At 42.7% G+C, this 20,304-nt stretch overlaps 2 pseudogenes; both read left to right on the top strand.

Annotated features, from left to right (window-relative positions):
* Positions 1-6,047: 6,047 nt before the first annotated feature.
* LOC147461752 (uncharacterized) lies at positions 6,048-6,744 on the top strand (annotated as a pseudogene).
* Positions 6,745-18,535: 11,791 nt separating this feature from the next.
* LOC147461751 (large ribosomal subunit protein uL29 pseudogene) lies at positions 18,536-18,894 on the top strand (annotated as a pseudogene).
* The last annotated feature ends 1,410 nt before the right edge of the window (positions 18,895-20,304 follow it).

Below are 20,304 nucleotides of genomic sequence, written 5' to 3'. Positions count from 1 at the left end.
TGCAAAGAACATAGCTTAAGGATAATATGAACCTTGTTAATGATTCTTACAATGACACAAAAGAGTAAGCAAATGTACAAGAAATGCATTTTAAATGATCAATGATTTTGTCTTATAAGACTCTCTTTTTATGTTTTGTGCACAAATTTTAAGAAGTATGCATACTTAGGATCATGTTTGTGGTGACTACGTCTCCCAAACACCAAGTAGAACTTGTCACTCTACTTTGGAAGTATGATATGGACTAAAGAGCAGACATGCTTGCGGCAGATAGTGTCTCTCAAGCACCAAGTGGATTAGTCATCCACTCTGTAATGATGTCGTAGGGTAAAAATGGATCCTCTACCCGCTAAGACCAATGGACTAATGGGTGAGACTTTACCATCTCTACCTCATAGTCGAGGACGAATATGATTTCAAGAGAGAGGCAATGTCATAAAAACTAATATCTAACCAACCCAAATGATTTTCTCATATTAAATTGATCACTTAATGTGGGAGAATAAACGGGAACAAGGGTTAAGATATTGAGATGTGCTTATAGATATATCTCAATAGGAGGCCAACAGAAAAGGGTTCCAAATGAGAGATGGTCTATCAAATATCAAGGCTAACCAATGGAGCATAAGACCTGAGTGTTAGCTTCATTGAAGACCTCCAAAAATGTGTGTAAAAGTCCTTTGACCTTAAGTAAGCTAGGGCTGAGCTTGAGGGGGGAACCCGACCCAGCTCGAGTTGCTTGTCATGCATGATGACTAAGGTCCTTGAGGTGCTTGATGGTTGAGGTGCTTGAGATGCTTGATTATTGAGATGCTTGATTATTGAGATGCTTGATTATTGAGATGCTTGAGATGCTTGACATGCTTGAGATGCTTGAGGTGCTTGACATGCTTGAGATGCTAGGGTTGTACTTGAGGTGAGAACCCAGCCCAAGCTTAAAGTGCTTAAGGGCCAAGCTTGTGGTGGGAACTCGGCCTATGCATGAGGGGCTTGATGTGTTAAAAAGTCAAATATTCAATACCTACAAGGAGGGGGCGAGCCCTACATGAGGGGGGATGAGAGAGAACACCCACACACTCACACAAGGCATGCATGGTACAAAGAAAGCAAATGGGACACTTGTCAAGTTCCTCCTGATGTTGCCCTCATGGTGTGCTTGAAGCCTATTGGTTGGCCACCCAAGGGGTCCAATGATTTAATTAAGATATAATACCAATGACATCTTGCCCGTAAAAACAAGATCTGCTTACCCCTTGCTCATCCCATGGTTCCTCTCCTTAATTCCTCTTGTTTTTAGTAAGTTCCTATTTCAAAGACACTTGGCTTGAGGTGCTCTTGGACTTATAAATGTTCTTCAATCATGTGTCCCAAAACCTTCATGGGAGTCTTCACATCCATTAGATAGCTCATAATGTCATCTTTGACACTCAACTTCATCACGTTGAGACAACAAACATAGCCTTCTAGGTCTTCCTAGGTTGTGTAGAGTTGGTGCCATCTTTAACTTCTCACAAGTGATCTCACACCATACTATGGTCGCCTCTCAAATCAATTTCCAACAAGGGGTTAAGAGAAACTCTAAGCCCATGGAAGTGAAGGATCAAAATGAGCCTAGATGGAGGAATAATGCTCAAACTTCCTCTAAAGGCAACTCTAGCAACAACGATAACAAAGCTAAGGAGAAATGAGTCTACAAAGGTAAGAATAGACTCTCTCCAACAGAGCTAGAGTGTTATCGTAAGGATAAAAAATGCTACAAGTGTGGACAGCAAGGGCATGTCTATCATGCTTGTCCCCAAAAAAATGCACGCAACAAGCCGCCTTGAGTTTCTATGTTGGAAACTCCAAAAGAGGATGCTTATAGCAAAAGGCTTTTGTTTTTCCTATGCTAGGAGATATGTACATACATCATTATGAGTCGGGTAGCATCCTATCCCTTGTAAATATGCATTCTTTTCACAAGTTAATGAAAATCTATATTTTCATATACATGATTCAATGTTTCAACCAATAACAATAAAAAAGACTGGAATCAAGAGGAATTAGAGTTGTCAAAATTCCTAAATGGATTCCAAAATGTTTTTATTGATGATACCCCCATGAGCTATCTCCACAATGAGGGGACAATGGCCATGCAATGGAGCTTCTACCACAAATCTCGTTGCCTAATAAGCCTCCTTATTGAGCTTTATAAGCTCCACAAGAGGGGTTCAAAAGGAAATAGCATGAACTGGTAAGTTTTGAGAGCCAAAAGAAAAGTGAATTTTTCAAGAGATTTAATAATTAGGTCACATTATCTCTAAAGGTGGTATCTTTATGGATCCACAAACGGTAGAGGTAATAAAAAGATGGCCTAATCCAAGGAGTCTACATGAGTCGCGAAGCTCTAAGGTATGAGTGCATACTAGAGATGCTTCATAGGAAAAATTCATGCTTATAGCAGGTCCAATACATGACTTGACAAAAAAGAACGTTAAGTATACATGGACTCCAAAGAGAGAAAAATACTTTTGAAAAGTTCAAAGAGAAACATATCTCTCAACTTATGCTTACACTACAGGATCTCTCAAAGCTATTCGAGGTCCAATGTAATGCTTGGATGATTGCCTTCGAGCAAAACTTTGCTTCAAGAAGGGAATACCATAGCATACAAGATTCAAAGACTCAAATCCAATGAGCGAATGTTGGACATATACAAAAGGAGCTAGAGCTGTTTTACATGCGGTAGACACATGGAAGTGCTTCTTGAGGACTCCATCCATGATGCAAACCAAGTTATCCGTGACAAACAAATGAGGTGGGCGAGTTTCTTTTTGCAATTTAATTTTTACATTGCTCGCATTGCTGGCAAGCACAATCATGTATCTGATGCACTTTCACGATGGCCAAGGGTACATAGGGTATCAATAGCAACTTACAATGAACTATCTTTTATGTTAGTTAAATATGCTTCTAACCAAACTTTAGGGATATGATAATAGCCTTTACAAATGAAAAAAAAAAAACCACTCACGTTAGAAGATGGTTATTTTTCATACTTCAATAGGCTATATCTGCCTCACTTCCCATGCTCGTCCCATATGCGGGGCAAAGAGGAATTCGAATTTACTTTGCTAGGAGTAAAAGCATACTTGTATTGGCTTACCAAGAAACGAGAACATACAAGAGTATGTTTCAAAATGTATGGTATACAAAAAGATGAAGTATGATAGAGGGATCATGGCTTGCCAACATCTAATAGAAATCCTACCATGACCACTAATTTCTGATGAGACTCTATCTGAACTAGAGTAACCCTCTTATGTCGGCCTACTATTCCAACGGATGGCCAAAAGAAAAATCACAAAACTAACAATGATCTATTAAAAGCCTGTGATTTGAAGTAGATCAATGCTCAAAATGGGAGAAGTACTTACCCTAACAACAGTATGTCTCTAATAACATGAAAATACTTCTAAGGGGAAAATACCTTTCGAGGCTAAAGACGGAAGATCCAAAAGTCCCGTGTAGCTTAAGGTACCTCGGAAGATCTTCATTTTGCAAAGGAGTATAGCCGAGATCAAGACGAATCTTTTTAAAATATTAAACATGCTATATCCATCTATTAGCTAGGCAAAAGAGGCTCCTGCCATTAGGCACAAAAGAGCCTTATCGTTTAAAGAAAAAGAAAAAAGTTGGGTCTTACTAAACTTCCCCAAGGCTCATCTAAGGCAAATTACACACAAGAATCCTATGGGCCATTAAAGGTATTATGCTAGGTCAGCACAAAGATACTATGGCCCCTTCTAAATTTTCAAGCCCATCCATAAGATGGCTTATCAATTAAAGTTGCCCAACTACTGGCTCATATATATCAGTTTTCATGAGAGCCTATTCGAGCCTTATTAAGGAGAGCCACCAATAAAGACCATAAATGAAGACCCACCAGAGATCGAGGATGAAGCAAAGGAGCTCCAACCCAAGTTCATCCTTCGACAAGAACACAAGGTATTAAGAAATGGTAAGATTACTGACAGTATCTTATTTAAGTTAAGAATTATCCTTTCAAAGATGCTAAATGCATGCAAAGAACATAGCTTAAGGATAATATGAACCTTGTTAATGATGCTTACAATGACACAAAAGAGTAAGAAAATGTAAAAGAAATGTATTTTAAATGATCAATGTTTTTGTCTTATAAGACTCTCTTTTTATGTTTTCTGCACAAATTTTAAGAAGTATGCATACTTAAGATCATGTTTGTGGTGACTACGTCTCCCAAACACCAAGTAGAACTTGTCACTCTACTTTGGAGGTATGATATGTACTAAAGAGCAGACATGCTTGTAGCAAACAGTGTCTCTCAAGCACCAAGTGGATTAGTCATCCACTCTGGAATGATGTCGTAGGGTAAAAATAGATCCTCTACCCGCTAAGACCAATGGACTAATGGGTGAGACTTTACCTCATACTCGAGCACGAATATGATTTCAAGAGAGAGGTAATGTCATAAAAACTAATATCTAACCAAACCAAATGATTTTCTCATATTAAATTGATCACTTAATGTGGGAGAATAAACACGAACAAGGGTTGAGATATTGAGATGTGCTTATAGATCTATCTCAACACGGGGCCAATAGAAAAGGGGCCCAAATGAGAGATGGTGTATCAAATATCAAGGCTAAGCAATGGAGCATAAGACCTTAGGGTTAGCTTCATTGAAGACCTCCAAAAATGTATGTAAAAGTCCTTTGACCTTAGGTAAGCTAGGACTGAGCTTGAGGCGGGAGCCCGACCCAGCTCGAGTTGCTTGTCATGCTTGATGACTAAGGTGCTTGAGGTGCTTGATGATTGAGGTACTTGAGATGCTTGATGGTTGAGATACTTGAGGTGCTTGAGGTGCTTGACATGCTTGAGATGCTAGGGTTGTACTTGAGGTGAGAACCCAGCCCAAGCTTAAAGTGCTTAAGGTCCAAGCTTGTGGTGGGAACTCGGCCTATGCATGAGGGTCTTGAGGTGTCAAAAACTCAAATATTCAATCCCTACAAGGAGGGGACGAGCCCTACATGAGGGGGGATGAGAGAGAACACCCACACACTCACACAAGGCATGCATGGTACAAAGAAGCAAAAGGGACACTTGTCAAGTTCCTCCTGATGTTGCCCTCATGGTGTGTCTGAAGCCTATTGGTTGGCCATCCAAGGAGTCCAATGATAATTTTGGAGATTTAATTAATTGATTTTGAATTTATCAAGTCCTCTCTCTCAAAGGGGAAAGGGGGAAACTTGTCCCAAGGCTACCCTTGCTGCTTGTAATGCCTCCTGCTTGTGATTGGCTAGGCCTAGAGGGGTCCAATGAGCTTCAAGCATAAGCTACAAGGGGGGGTCTACCCAAGAAAGCTAGGGGGTTTCTTAGGGGGTATAATCACCCACACACACTCTCATGGTGTGCTATGCAAGGTGCAAGAGCTCCATCTCCCTCTCCAAGCTCCTTGAGAAGCCTACACAAACACTCTTGGCTATGGAATGCAAAGCCAACCAAGAGCTATGCTTCAATGCTTAAGCTTGCCATCTTATCCATATTCATTACTATTCTTTTATGTATGCTAAGCAAAAAGAGTGATGATAAGTGAGGAACTATTTCTTTCTCCTATGCAATACTTCTTCTTCCTCTTCCCTACCCTCATTCCCTCCTAGCTCTTGTCATGCCAAGGGTAGGACTAGGCGGGCATGGCCCGGGCAATGTGCCGGACACACATGCAGTAAAGGGGTCTATATATGGAAGAGGGCCAGGGGCCTATATATAGGATGGTTGGGAGGTTATTCGCATGTCTGTCTACCCGCTGGTCTTACACTGGTATCAGAGCTCAGGGGAGAAGGGGGAGGAAGAAAGAGGCATGGAGGCCATGGATCTTCGTTCTATCTCTCTCTCTCTCTCTCTCTCTCTCTCTCTCTCTCTCTCTCTCTCTCTCTCTCTCTCTCTCTCTCTCTCTCTCTCTCTCTCTCTCTCTCTCTCTCTTTGCGGTTCATGGAAGCTCGCCCTCGTTTCGGTGAAGAAGGATCAGCATGGCAGATTCCTTTCATGGATGCATGGCAAGGTCGTGCTACAAGAAGGCCATGGCAGAGAGGGAAAGCAAAGGAAGGCATGGCTCTTTGGCTTTTATCTCTCTCTCATCTTCAACCTGGCATGGCGAGATTTCTCGGCACAGAGAACCGTGGGCAACAACCCTAGCATGGACGAGGGTGTGTCGACGACCTGAATCAAATCGACCATGCATGGTCTCTAGAGAATCGCCTTGGGCCAAGGAAGCGATGTTTACATAGTCTCTTGGCCAGCAAGCGCCTGTAGCGCGTCCCCATGAAAGGTTTTTGGCCTACGCACGCGGCAGCTGCTGCCATCACCCAAAAACGTCTTCTTTTTACTTTCTTTTTACATTGGTGGGCGCCCTAGGGTGCCCACAGGCCACCCCAAGGGCTCCGCCACACCAACCAAAGCCAGGACACTGTCTCCTTCTCGAAATCGGCTAGGGCTGCGACTAAGACACGGCATCGGCAAGGTTGTATGGGCCATTTTTCACACAAAATTTTTTGCATATATCTACAAACAATTGTATTCGACCCGGCATTCCACCCTCGGCATTTTGCTCAGGAAAGCACACACCGTTTATACGAAGGGCATTCTTTACAATCGAGGCAACAGACTCCTGGGGCTTGTCGCCATGGCAATCGAAAGGGCTACCTGTCAACACAAAAGCGAGGTTAGGTGATTATGGTTGCATGCAACCAACCAACCAAGCAAGTGAGACGATGATTGATGTAGCGCTTTGACCTTCAAAGGGAAGGTATGCATAGATTTGGTTTTTGTTTGCCAAAGTTTTTCAGACATGCTGTGTAATTTTTGTATGCACTAGACGAGTAAGTGTTTTGGCCTCGCATCCACAAGCAAGGCTGGTAACAACTATTTTTCCACACATGCCAAGCACAAGGTGCTTCTGTGGTTAGAACAAGCATGACAAGCCTCATATACTTGCCTGCAACATATATGAGTGCAATTTAGACACTCCTAGCACAAGCACGGCTTGTGACAGTTGGTTTAAGCATTACCATTTTGTTGGCATCGAATCCATGTTTCACATGCCAGCATGGCTTGAGTACTTGCAGCCCTGATCTACTGCACGGATCATCAGCAGTTCACTTTTGATGCCCGTGGAATCTCAAGGAGATCGGCACACCCTGTGGCTCGGCTTCATGAAGGGTGCACAGAGCTCGGCATGGCCGACCTCTTGTCACTGCTTTCAGAAGACGACAAAGATGCTAGCCCAGAGCTAACCACTTTCAGTTGAAATTGCCTTACAAGGTCAATTTTTTGTACATGATCGACAAGGTTGATTCTCTTTGTTATGGCATATGTTGTCAATATCATTTGTTGGCAACGAGGCCAGACATAGTTATATGAAGCAAGGCTTCAATTTCTGCATCTTGCATTGAGCTTCCCCACGTTTGGTCTATGCTCGGAGCATACAAAATTGGGAAGGATTTGGCAATATGCTTGCAAGTTATTTCATTTCATGCCCAACGGGCATATATGACGCAAGAGAGCGTAGTTGTGTACACGCCAACTCCCACTTGCACAACAAATATGGCTATCAACCATCTATGAGACATCAGATATGGCTATGAGCCATCTATCCGACAGCCACATATGGCTATGAGCCATCTGTGAGCAAGTTTTCTCCTACAAAATTTCATGACAACTGGTTGCAACAACAACTACCAGGTTAGCCAAGTTTACGTTTTTCTTGTTTTTTTTTCCATGTTTACACTTTACTTGGCAATTACTGTCATTGTGCGAAGCAAAGTGCTTTGGCACGGCTTCTCCCTTGTGCCGAGATACTGCCATTGATTTGGAATCAAGGGCTTTGGCACACAAGTTTGGGGAACTGGCAAAATAGGGAATGTCAGCTTGCAGAATCTGTACCAGTTTATTCTGTGCAAGGCACTTATGATTTTGGTTCTCACACTTGAGACCGTTATAGTAGCCAAGGGTTTACGTTTTTGCATGCAAGGCATGCTAAGCAGCTGGCATGGCTTCCACCACTTTATGCATTATGCTTCCGCTATCACACTCGCAACTCTGTCAAGGACAGACTCAATGATGGATTGTTGAACCTGATGGTTGGTTGCTATCAACACCCAACAGCACTAAAAGGAACCTAAATCTAGGACTTATTTCACAGGCAAAGTGCCAATGCTACGTCATTTTCATACAACCACGACCCTGCAAGGCAGGTAGATCAAGATGTGGTTGTGTTTTTCTGTTACCTCTCTCAATGAGAGAGTCATAGCAGAAACTTGTTGCATGCTTCTAGGATACGCTGCACGTTAGGCATAAGATGCACACGAGCATGGCAATCAACTATACACATCATAGTCGTTCAAGGAAAGTTCCGCAGCCCAGCATGCTCTTCTTCTCTTTCGTTCTCTCTATTTAAGGAAATAATGAAAATCTTCTAAGAAACTTTTGATACGTGTTTTGCTCGTGAGTCAGCCTGAGCCAAGGTGCTCTAACTTTCCGCTAGGCCGTGGCTAAGATGCTACTCAAATTAGTCTTCATCGGTTCGTCCATTGAACACTAATTTGCACAAGGGCTATGAGCCACACGGGATAAGAGCCATTGTCAGGCCAAGGGTAAGACCCAACTATTGGCATTCTTTGGGTGATTGTTTTCAAGAGTGAACAGATCTACCCAGGGAAGTATACATCGACGTTAATGGACAAGCAAGAGTCTTGTCATTCAGGATGTTTACAGTGTCAATTTTGCACTACATGTTTTCAGTGGGACACTCAAGTTGAGTTTTTGATAAATCTTCAACTCACAGCAGCTGATCTCTACCAGGAAGTATAGATGTAGCAATCAGTTGAGACCGCATGGCTATCCACAAGAGCTAGGCAGTTCACTTGTGTGGATTTCTTGCTCTCTCTATAGCACTACGGAGTGTCTATGGACATTATTGTTTGGGGCACGGCCCGGAGGGTGACTGCTAAATCACCCCATAGGCATTGAGGATCACAGTTTGATCTCTCTCAGTTTAACTTTCAAGGAAAGAATTCTGCAATCTACCACACGGTAGCAGACGAATTCAACTTTTTGAGTTGATTCCAATCATTATGTACACGGTTAACTATGTTGCTTGCCGTTGCCTGCTAGTTGAGCAGTTTCTACAAAGGGTCTTACCAAGGGGTTTGACTACGTAGCTATTAACCAAAGGGGTTGGATTGCGCAGGCAACACCCACGGTTTCCAGTGCAAGTCGCATAAATACGCTTGAATGTTTCAAAGACATGCCAAGGACATGTTGGAACAAATTATTTTGGACCGTAGCGTCCACTATACCTTATGCTGTTACAAACCTAGCTGTAGGGTTCAATTTGGCACATGTTGTCACATGGGATACAACATGGTCTATGAACTCAAGGAGTTCAGTTTAGCCAGTGTGGAGCATGATAATGAGGGTCCCTCTCACTCTTGTCGCGGAGTGTTTGAAGTTACCTCCACACACAAGTACCAGCTCGTACTTGATGGATGTTGCTTTTCTTGATATCCTTCTTTGAGACATATTCCACATGTGGAGAATATGAGTCGCTTGGACTGACACTGGTGCCAACTTTTTACCAATGTGTCGCGACGAAGTCCCTAGGTGCTGGTCGCATCCATTGGTTCGACCATTTTAAGCACACAGTATCAGGAGCAATTTCAGTGGCCAGAAATTGTCGGGTACTAAGTACAAACTTGTTACGATTACAAGTGTTGTGACACCAACAAGTGCTATATCGTTTCTACATATAGCTAAGTATGCTATGTACATGAGAATGTCTCATGGTTGGCACCTAGGTGTGACTGGGTTGTCACATTCTGTTATGGTCCAACTTTTGTTGCAAAATATGCTATATTCATGAGAATGTCTCATGGTTGGTACCTAGGTGTGATCGGGTTGTCACATTCTATTATGGTCCAAATTTTTTGCACGACTTTCACGTACGTACCGTGGAAAGTCTCGTCATGGAATTGCGGTTCGGATATATTTGTGTTAAATGCATGCACACTAGGTGTTAAGGGTCCTAGTGTTTAACACAAATTTATTCGGAGCGGCATGCAAATTCATGGACATTATTGTTTCTGCAATTTTTTGCACTGCCAGTGCAATCTCTCTTGCAGATTTAGTATGAGTTTACACCCTGCCATACAAGATGATGGCTGAGTATGGGTGTCCGTGATTGGTTGCTTGCAACTCCAATCTGCTTTCAACCTAGTTGGTTGTCTCCATTCCATATCGAGTATATGGCTGGATACTCAATAATTGCATCATAGTTTTTCGTCAGTCGTGGGCGACTGTCTGTAAGTGGTTGGGGGAAAGCACCTCACTCTTACTGATGCTATTCATCCTACGCGGGAAGCTTACAAGTATTCTATTTAGTACTAAAGGATATGCAAAGTGCATACGTTAGTAAAGCATGCTAAAAGATATGTTAAGTGCATACGTTAGCAAGAAGTGAAACAACTAGATCGGTTACCTTTCGGGTTTGGAGTTTGCTTCATATGATGAAAGGCATGTTACGGCTAGTTCTAGTCTCTGCCTGTTATTCTCAAGTTATCAACCTTAATCATCAATTTGGATGAGGTTGACTATTGACAAGAAACCACCGCAAGTAAAGGACTTGGTTGCTGCTGATGAGTATGTCAGCATAGTACTTTCATGGAAAAATGAGCCCAGGTTATATTGCACATTCCAGTACCTTCAGAAAGTCTGAAACCTGGGTATGCATTTAAACACCTCTTAGTTGTGATAACTCATTTAGCATTCTCAAGTGAGTTCTAAATGGAGCCTTCACGCTCTTTTGATTATGAGTCAGTTAACCAAGACGGTTGCACGGGGACAATAATGTAGAAAATCAAGATGTTACTCTTGATTTCATTGAACCTCCCAATGAACCGGGTTCCAATTCAACAAACCATTGGATCCATGAGAGATGCCACGGTGGAAAACATTAGTGTTCTTATGAAGATACCACCACTTGTGTTTTCGAGGACGAAAACGCTTCTCCAAGGGGGGAGTAATGTCATGCCAAGGGTAGGACTAGACGGGCACGGCCTGGGAAATGTGCAGGACACACATGCAGTAAAGGGGTATATATATGGAAGAGGGCCAGGGGCCTATATATAGGATGGTTGGGAGGTTATTCGCATGTCTGTCTACCCGCTGGTCTTACAGCTCTCTCCACCTTTGAAGGTGTTTGAGGTCTTGGGACTGAGGCTTGGGATAGTCAATGCTTTACCATAATTTTATGTTATGCTTATTTCAAGAAGGCTAATGGTTTATTGCAAGGGGATTAATTACTTCATGCCAGTAGATAATTGTATTGCAAGGTAGATTAATTGTTGCTTTAAACACAAGTTGATGCATAAAAGTTCACATCTTCATGCACCCAAATGATTTAGGGAAAACAAGGATTGATAATGTCATAATAATCAATATCTAATTCTCCTAAATGATTTTCTCATGTTAAACTGATCATTTATTATCGGGAAGAACCAAGGGAGAAAAAGCTAGAATATTGGTTAAGCTAGCAGACCGGCCACATTAGGGATCCAAAGGACGGAAAATAGGAATCCAAAGGGGGGGCCATCTGAAAAAGATCTATGTGCAACAATGGACTCAAAAGACCCTAAGGTTCAGCCCATTAAGACTTTCAAAATGCTAAGGTTCCAAAATTCAAAGGTTGTGTCCAAAGGTCAAACATTAGGGGAATTGGATGCTTTATGTGTGTCCCAAAAAGTCTTTGTCAAGCCCTACATAGGAGGGGGCGAGCCCAAGTAGGAGATGAGAGAGAAACACCCACACACACTGACAAGCTTTATTTGTACACAAGGGGAAAGAGGGACATGTGTCAGCTCCCTAGGCCAGATGCCCACAAGGTGTACTCAAATTTTATTGGATGGCCATGGAGGTGGACCAATGAGAATTAGGCTAGAGTAAAGCTAGTTTAATTAATTTAAAAACACTTAATAAAATAACCAATAAGAATTAAGCTCTCTAGAAGACTATTGGACAGTCTCCCAAGGGGACCAATGAGCATTCAACAGCCCAATGGCTTGCCTGATTCCTATTGGCCAAGAGGCAAAGGGGTCCAATGAGAGTTTAGTTGCATTTATTAATTACCTAAAGCTCTCACAAAAGGGGAAAGGGGGACACATGTAAGAAGGCTATCACTTATGCTGCTTAATTTCCATTGGCTGAGGCTAGGGAGGTCCAATAGGGTTGTAGCATGAGTAATTAGCAAGGGGGGGTCGACCAAGAGAGAGAGAGAGAGGGGGCTGATTTTTTCATGGCATTATCACACACACACACACACACACACACACACACACACACACACAATCTCATGTGTGAAGCAAAGAAGACTCTCTCTCCTTCTCAAGCTTTAATGGAAAGCTTACCACCTACTCCAAGCTTGTGAGAAGGGATGCCTACACCAACAACTCTTGGCTTTGTGATGCAAATCCAACCAAGAGCCAAGCTTCAATGCATGCTCATCTCCTATACCATGCTAATTACTAAGCTAAGCTATGCTAATATGAGTGATTATGTGAGGAGACGTACATATTTCTCGTAAGAATACTCCTTCTTCCTCTCAATCTACTCTCATACCTCGCTAGCTCTCACCATCTTTGAAGGTGTGTGAGGTCTTGGGTCTGAGACCGTGAGGGAATTGATGTTGTGTTTGGTAAGTGTTTTGCTTATTGCATGAAGTTTCCATCTTCACTGCACTAGCTAGTATTGAAGGAACACAAAGAATTATACTGTAAAATGTCTCTCTTGATGGGAGAAACCATAATACAAAGCCTTTTGGAGGGGGGACTCGCTCCATGCAAATCCGGTCCTCAATTGTTCTCAATTGCTTAATTTCTCTCTCTTTTGAAGTATTGTTCATGCTATCTAATTAGGTGTTATGCTTTTTGTTGCTCTCTCCACCCAAGCACTCTTGTTATTCTCAATGGGAAGCTATTCTAATGAAATGCTCACTATTGTTATGCTATTTTCCGCTACACACAAGTTACTAGACCATTAAATGTTACAGATAATGCTCACATGTTCTTGATTGTTTTCAAGCTAAGATTGATTGTTGCTATTAAGCAAAAGCTTGGTGTATGAAGCTTCCATCTTCATACCGCCAAAGAGGTCTCAAGTAACACCCACAAAGATTGTATTGTACCAAGTCTCTCTTAATGAGAGAATCTATAATACAAATGCCTTTTGGAGGGGGGACTGGCTCCACATAAATCCGGTCCTCAACTGTTGTCATATTCTCTAAACTCTCTCTCTTGAAAAATTATTGCTCATGCCTAGTTAATTAAGTGCTATGATTAAGTTGCTACTACCAATTAAGTTCACCCTCTATGCTCTCAAAGTTGCTCACTCTTATTCTCTTAATTCCGCTATTCTCTAAGTTCATAGGCCATTTCCATTACAAATGTGGCATGTTTGGTTGCCAGATCAAGTTGATATATTTAAGTGCCACTATACTCACAATATGATTTTTGCATGAGATAGTTTGATCTAGAATCCAAATCATCACTCAATGTTGCTAATTTCGGGAGAACGAAATCTAAAACCTTTCAATCTTTTTTCAAACACACATAACCATCAACATGTCACCATCTTTCCCAAACCCAAGTACATACAATCTAAACAAAGACACCATGCACACACACACACGTAGAATAGACTAATTAGTGAAAGTATGTAAGAGAGGAGATGTAGACATGATTTCCGTACATACACTTAGCATAAGAGTGAGAGGGCATAATATTGCACAAGAATTGCCTAAAATTATAGCCCCCAAACTCCACGGAACCTCTTTGTGAAGTTGAGTATTTAATTTTATTATGAAACTTATTTTAGGGTAAAGGGACCAATGTAAGGCCACCTAAGAGAGGGAGCCTAGATCTCCGGTCTCCGAGTTTAATTATAACCAATCAGTAGCTCACTTGATTTGCCTTGTCGCGAGAGCTTTTCAAAAAATTTGATCTCAACTTTTTTGACGATCGGAGCCGAAAATTACAATTCCATTTGTGCACTCACGTGCAACAAAAATGGGTGTGAAAAAGAAGACACACCAACCCAAAAAAAAAGACATGGGTGCCAACAAGGCTTAAAGTCACACATTGCCCAATGAAAAGATTTCATTTCAAATAAAGTGAATGTTGAGAATCCTTTTAAATTGCACAGTGAATCCAACTTTTTTTTATTATTGGGGGTGTCATTGTCCTCTCTTTGGGGGCGGTTTTTTACTGGTCCCCTTACCCTAGGTGCTATCACTTCCTGCATGACCTTTTATAGGGTGAGTTCTCACTAGATATATACAATGAAAATTTATTGGAAAATATATAAAACATTGTGCAAATAAAAATATGGCCAAGAGAGATTATTTGGTGCCTTCTCCTTAATTCCCACAATTCCAATAAAAATAAAAATGCACTACCGTAATTAACCATTACATGCTAGCTATCACAATTGTAATGCTAACCACATACAACATGAGGGTGTCCAAACTTGTAACATCCCTCCCACCAGGAATAACAAATGTCCTCATTTGCTCAATAGAGAATCAATTGGGCTATGAGTGATGAAAAGTGTGGAGAAGATATGGAAAGTTTTGAAAAAAAATGACTTTTTTTTGGACAAGTTTGCAAATTCTTAACTTAGCAATTGAGGACAGCTGCTTCCTAATGGAGAGGTATGTAATGGAAATTGATAGATAGTTATATATTTACAATTGACAAGTGGTAAAATAATTCTTTTTTATTTATTTATTCTAATTTTGTGTGTATATTTATTTATTTATTTATATTCTTTTTTTGAGTGGTTATTTATGCATGGATATGATCATGTGCAGAACATTAAATAGTTAAAGGAACAAAAAAGCATGTCATCATGGCTCATATTCCACAACCACCCACTATTGCTAAACAGATCACAAATTTGGAGCAATCACTTGCATATGAGCGCATGCGAAGGCAAGAACTAGAAGATAAGCTATTGTACACTCCACGCGCCGAAACTGTAGATGCTCCAAAATAAAACAAAATTAGAAGATAAGCTTTCACATTCAAGGATTTTGATGGTACTGACGGACGCAAACCGGACCTCGAACCTCGACGGCCTCTAAAACACCGGCGGCCGAATGGAGTGCCTCGAGCCTGCCACGGTAAAGTGCACAGGGGGCACCACCTAGCTTTGAGCGGCTAGGACGCAAAACCACGATGATATGAACACCGCAAGCCTACACACCGAGAGAGAGAGTGAGAGAGAGAGAGAGAGAGAGAGAATATATGCAAATGATGAAAACCCTCGGGGGTGTGAGGGTGAATTATTTCTGCAATATTTACAAGGTGGCATGCCGTGGTGGTAGAGAGGTAGGGGGAGGAGGTGGTGCAACCTACTTGGTGCGTTCTCTAAGGCGGCTCAATGATTGTGAATACTTACCACCAAGAGCGTGCATACGTGTGTGCATCGACCATTGGAGTCGAGAGATGGATGTAGTTCCCTTCGCATGGTGCAATTCCCAAGGCAAACCCAACACACAAGCCCCCTCCCCGTGATGGTGATAGTGTCAATCCTTCCTACTACACTCTACCAAATGCTTGGTTCCTCATGAATTGCCCCCCCCGATAGTGACCTCTCAGTGCCAATTTATAGGTGTTGGCTGCTTGGATTATGGTAATCCTAGTGTGCTTAGGGTAAGCTTAATCAGGGAGACAAAGCAAGTGGTAGGCCCAGTGTGGTTGACCCTTACTTTGTTTTGGGAGGTTATTAAAAGGGGGAATTTCAAACTCCGAGCAAACCTTTCCGAGCAATCATAAAAACGAGCAAAACCCAACAAGATACTTATGAACTTAAATCATAATAGGAAGCATTTAGCATCAAACTACATATTATCTATCTATCATTGTCCCTAAACACCTCCTCCAAAGCACGGCCCTGGTCATAGATAATCAAGCCATGGTAGATGCTTGGGCAAGTATATGTGTGTGTGTGTGTGTGTGAAGGTGAGTGCCACATCAGTCCATCTACCAATTCACTTAGTTATCAATGGCCCGGCTTGAAGAAATAGAAGAGTGCCACATTTTTTGTGAATGCTACAGGAAGGTTTTGATCTACTACAAAAGTGAACGAAGAGGCCCTCCAACAGTAGCGACACAAGCGCACATACAATGCGTGCGATCAAAAGGTTCAATGAGCTGGATGCAGTAAAATCCACGATAATTCGATCGACACATTCACCATCGTCAACATCTCTACCTTCTCGACCGTAGGATAATCAGCCATGCCCACAGGGCTTCAACATCTTTCCCTCCCTTCACGTGCGACTCTTACAAGATTGTGATCCCCTTATATGCAACAACTAGGATCCACTCCTTAGCTTCCTTTAACATGTCTGTTGTCCTCATGCTGGAGCCTCTCCACTACCTTGTAGATTTGTCCCACCCCTATTAAGTTTTACTCTATTTTGTAAAATTTGAACAAAGTGAAATCCTACTACGCACTTGTCTGAGCACCCCACAGGGTACCCCCCTCCAAGCGGTGACTAGGTGGTTGACTGCTACAACATACAGCTTTGAAAGAACATTGTTGGCTAGGAAAGGCAAATATGAGTGTCTCCATTCATTGGATTTGGTTGGCAAGCCACGTCTATAAGTGATATGGGGGCAGAGTAAAGGGATCAACAAATGCGCCTCAATCTGCAAGACAAGCGGGATCCAGGATGTTGGATCGCCACAATAAGGGGCCAAGACTTTTATACGTATGACCTCGCATCATGCTCAGGGTCACGTGCTAGCCTAGGTGGTTAAGATAGAGTGCCTCGAGGTATGACTTCCAGGGATCGAAGGGCATCTGGTAGGGGAAGCGCTAGTATTTTTGCAAGACCAAGTTCGATCAACGACAAATTAAACCTCCACCATTAATGCCTTCACGTGTCATATAGCGACAAGGTTGGGCAAGAAAAGGCTAGAAGCCTGTTGGAGTTACACTAGCTAAGGCAAGAAGGTCAACTATAGTCATTTTCATCAACAACCAGATAAAGGAGTCCGTGTCAGAGTGGACTCTTTCTGAGAATTTTTTCAGTCCTCTTTTTGAGTTTTCAAGGCGATTTGCGGAGAGGAGACCCTTATCAACGAGGGCTTCATGGGCACGAGCCCGGGAGGTGATGAAGATCATGCAGATAATGCTGACATGAAGGGTGAAGATAGGGCCTACATGATTGTGAAGGCACATGGAAGGAGGGATTTGACAAGAATGAAGATGAAGTCCTCTCTCTCTCTCTCTCTCTCTCTCTCTCTCTCTCTCTCTCTCTCTCTCTCTCTCTCTCTCTCTCTCTCTCTCTCTCTCTCTCTCTCTCTCTCTCTCTCTCTCTCTCTCTCTCTCTCTCTCTCTCTCACACACACACATATAAGAATAGAGCTTAAAAAGGAAAAGTGATTACATTACTGATAGGCGAGTTCTAACAAAACCGTATAGAAAGAGTGTCAATATGCAATATTTAACAGCTCTATTATTATTGTTGCATCTCTCAAGAGAAGTCATCAATGTGAAGACTGCATGCCCACACATTCCTGGCCATCAAGAACGACGACGACACCGCTCTACTGCACTTAAGCTGAAATTGACAAATGCTGGCAGGAAGGCAAGCTCCTTGTTGAGGGAGCCTAATTATTTGGAAGTAGCCTTGCGGCGTTTAGCCAAGCAGTCGAGAGCATCAATCAAAGTACAACTTGTTTTGCAATACACAAGGGCCATGAGTTTTGTCGCCGGCCATGGCTACAGCTGCATGATGGTTAAGCTTGACGAGCGCACGGCTACATCTCTCTCTCTCTCTCTCTCTCTCTCGAAAAAAAAAAAAAAAAAAAACTCTCTGTAGGAGTCCACGCCGGCGTGGACTCCTTCAGAGAGTTTTTTTTTTATAGAGAGAGAGAGAGAGAGAGAGCTCTTACGAAATCTTGCCTTCGTCGACAGCAGACCTTTGCAGCTCGCGGTATCTGCAGAAATGGCCAAGATCAAGGTGCATGAATTGCGAGCCAAGAGCAAGGGGGAGCTGCAGACTCAGCTCAAGGACCTAAAAGCAGAGCTTGCTCTGTTGAGAGTATCCAAGGTGACTGGAGGAGCACCCAACAAGCTATCCAAAATCTCTCTCTCTCTCTCTCTCTCTCTCTCTCTCTCTCTCTCTCTCTCTCTCTCTCTCTCTCTCTCTCTCTCTCTCTATAAAAAAAAAACTCTCTGAAGGAGTCCACGCCGGCGTGGACTCCTTCAGAGAGTTTTTTTTTTTAGAGAGAGAGAGAGAGAGAGAGAGAGAGAGAGAGAGAGAGAGCTCTTACGAAATCTTGCCTTCGTCGACAGCAGACCTTTGCAGCTCGCGGTATCTGCAGAAATGAGGTCGCTTCCTCTTGCTCATGGGCTGCTGCTCGTGAAGGCTACTCTAAGGTCATTGCTCATTAAAATGGCCAAGATCAAGGTGCATGAATTGCGAGCCAAGAGCAAGGGGGAGCTGCAGACTCAACTCAAGGACCTAAAAGCAGAGCCTGCTCTGTTGAGAGTATCCAAGGTGATTGGAGGAGCACCCAACAAGCTATTCAAAATCAAGGTAGTCAGGCTGTCAGTAGTGCAAGTGTTGACAGTACTTTCACAAAATCAAAGGGCAGCTCTTCGCACCACCTACAAGAACAAGTGGTTGCCATTGGACCTGCACCCCGTGCCATTCGGCGGCGGCTAACCAAACATCAAGCTGGTTTAAATACATTGAAGCAGAAGAAGAAAGAGACCTATTTCCCAAAGTGAAAATATGCTTTGAAGGCTTGATGAGATGTTATTTTGTGCGGAAGATTGTTTTTGATACTAGCTAAGAGAGAATGGCTAGGGTTTTGTAAGTAGACAGCTGATTTAGGCTTATTTCAACATTGGGTCTTTCATGTCAAAGAGAGAGAGAGAGAGAGAGAGAGAGAGAGAGAGAGAGAGATCACGGGTTCGTCTTCCGCGACTACTGTCAAGCTTGTTCTGCAATACATGAGGGCGATGAGCTTCCTCGCCGGCCATGGCAGCAGCTACGTGACGGTTGAGCTTGACGAGCGCGCAATTGCGTATCACTCTCTGATCTCTCTCTCTCTCTCTCTCTCTCTCTCTCTCTCTCTCTCTCTCTCTCTCTCTCTCTCTCTCTCTCTCTCTCTCTCTCTCTCTCTAAAACTATCTGTATGAGTCCGTGCCCGCGTGGACTCCTTGAGAGATTTTTTTTCTTTTGAGAGAGAGAGAGAGAGGGGGAGAGATCACGGGTTCGTCTTCCATAATTACTTTCAAGCTTAAACTAAATCGGCATTCTGGTGAAGAATCATTTTGCTTCAACAGCATATAAAATGCTCACAACGTGTGCAATATGGGCTCAAATCATTTCATTCTACCGACAAAGAACTCATTAGGATTCTCTCCCATGTCCAATGTCACTGGAATGCCCTTGTGCACCAGCTAGACGGCTGGCTTGCCTGGAATGTTGTCAACCCTCCTCAACGGAGAGTTTCACAATGTCAACGGTCCTGACTTCTCCACTCGGCATCGAGTTCCACGGAAGGGTGTGCATGCAAACTTGACCCTCAATAGGCTAGCTAATTAGCTTCTATGGCGGCTTGGCGTTATCCGAGTTATGAGCTCTCTCTCTCTCTCTCTCTCTCTCTCTCTCTCTCTCACACACACACACACACACACACACACACACACACACACACACTTAGTAAGTGCCTCTCTCTTTCACCTCTCACATCCTTAGCCTCTTTCATAGAATTAACTCTCTCAAGAAGTCCGTGCCAGCACAGACTACTTCAGAGAGTTTTTTTTTTAAGAGAGAGTCAGTTCACATGCTTATAATCATCGGCACCCTCTCAGTGCCTACGTCGTCGCTCACTTCTTTGCTCACATTAGGCACAATATTGCAAAAGAGTGAAATTACTATGAAGGTAACGAGCAATAAAATCATGACCTATTATTCAAGAGGGAAATGGAATAACCAATCTAGCACACTCGGGTGATATAAAGGTTATAGCATTTTCCTCTTTTTATGACCCCCCCCCCCCCCCCCCCGGCCCGAGAAGAAGAGAATTTTAATGCCATAGGAAACTATCCCAAGAGACCTTAAAGATCTATCCAACGAAGAGAGTTGAAGTCAAGATTTAAGTGGGAGAATGTGCAAGTTGAAGAGAAAGCGGAAAAAGATAAGGCGGAGAA

The sequence above is a fragment of the Adiantum capillus-veneris genome, chromosome 3 (assembly GCF_014529385.1).
Source record: "Adiantum capillus-veneris isolate H3 chromosome 3, ASM1452938v2, whole genome shotgun sequence".
Lineage (NCBI taxonomy): Eukaryota > Viridiplantae > Streptophyta > Polypodiopsida > Polypodiales > Pteridaceae > Adiantum > Adiantum capillus-veneris.
Note: the sequence above shows the minus strand (reverse complement) of the source record. Positions and strands in the feature narration are given on the sequence as shown.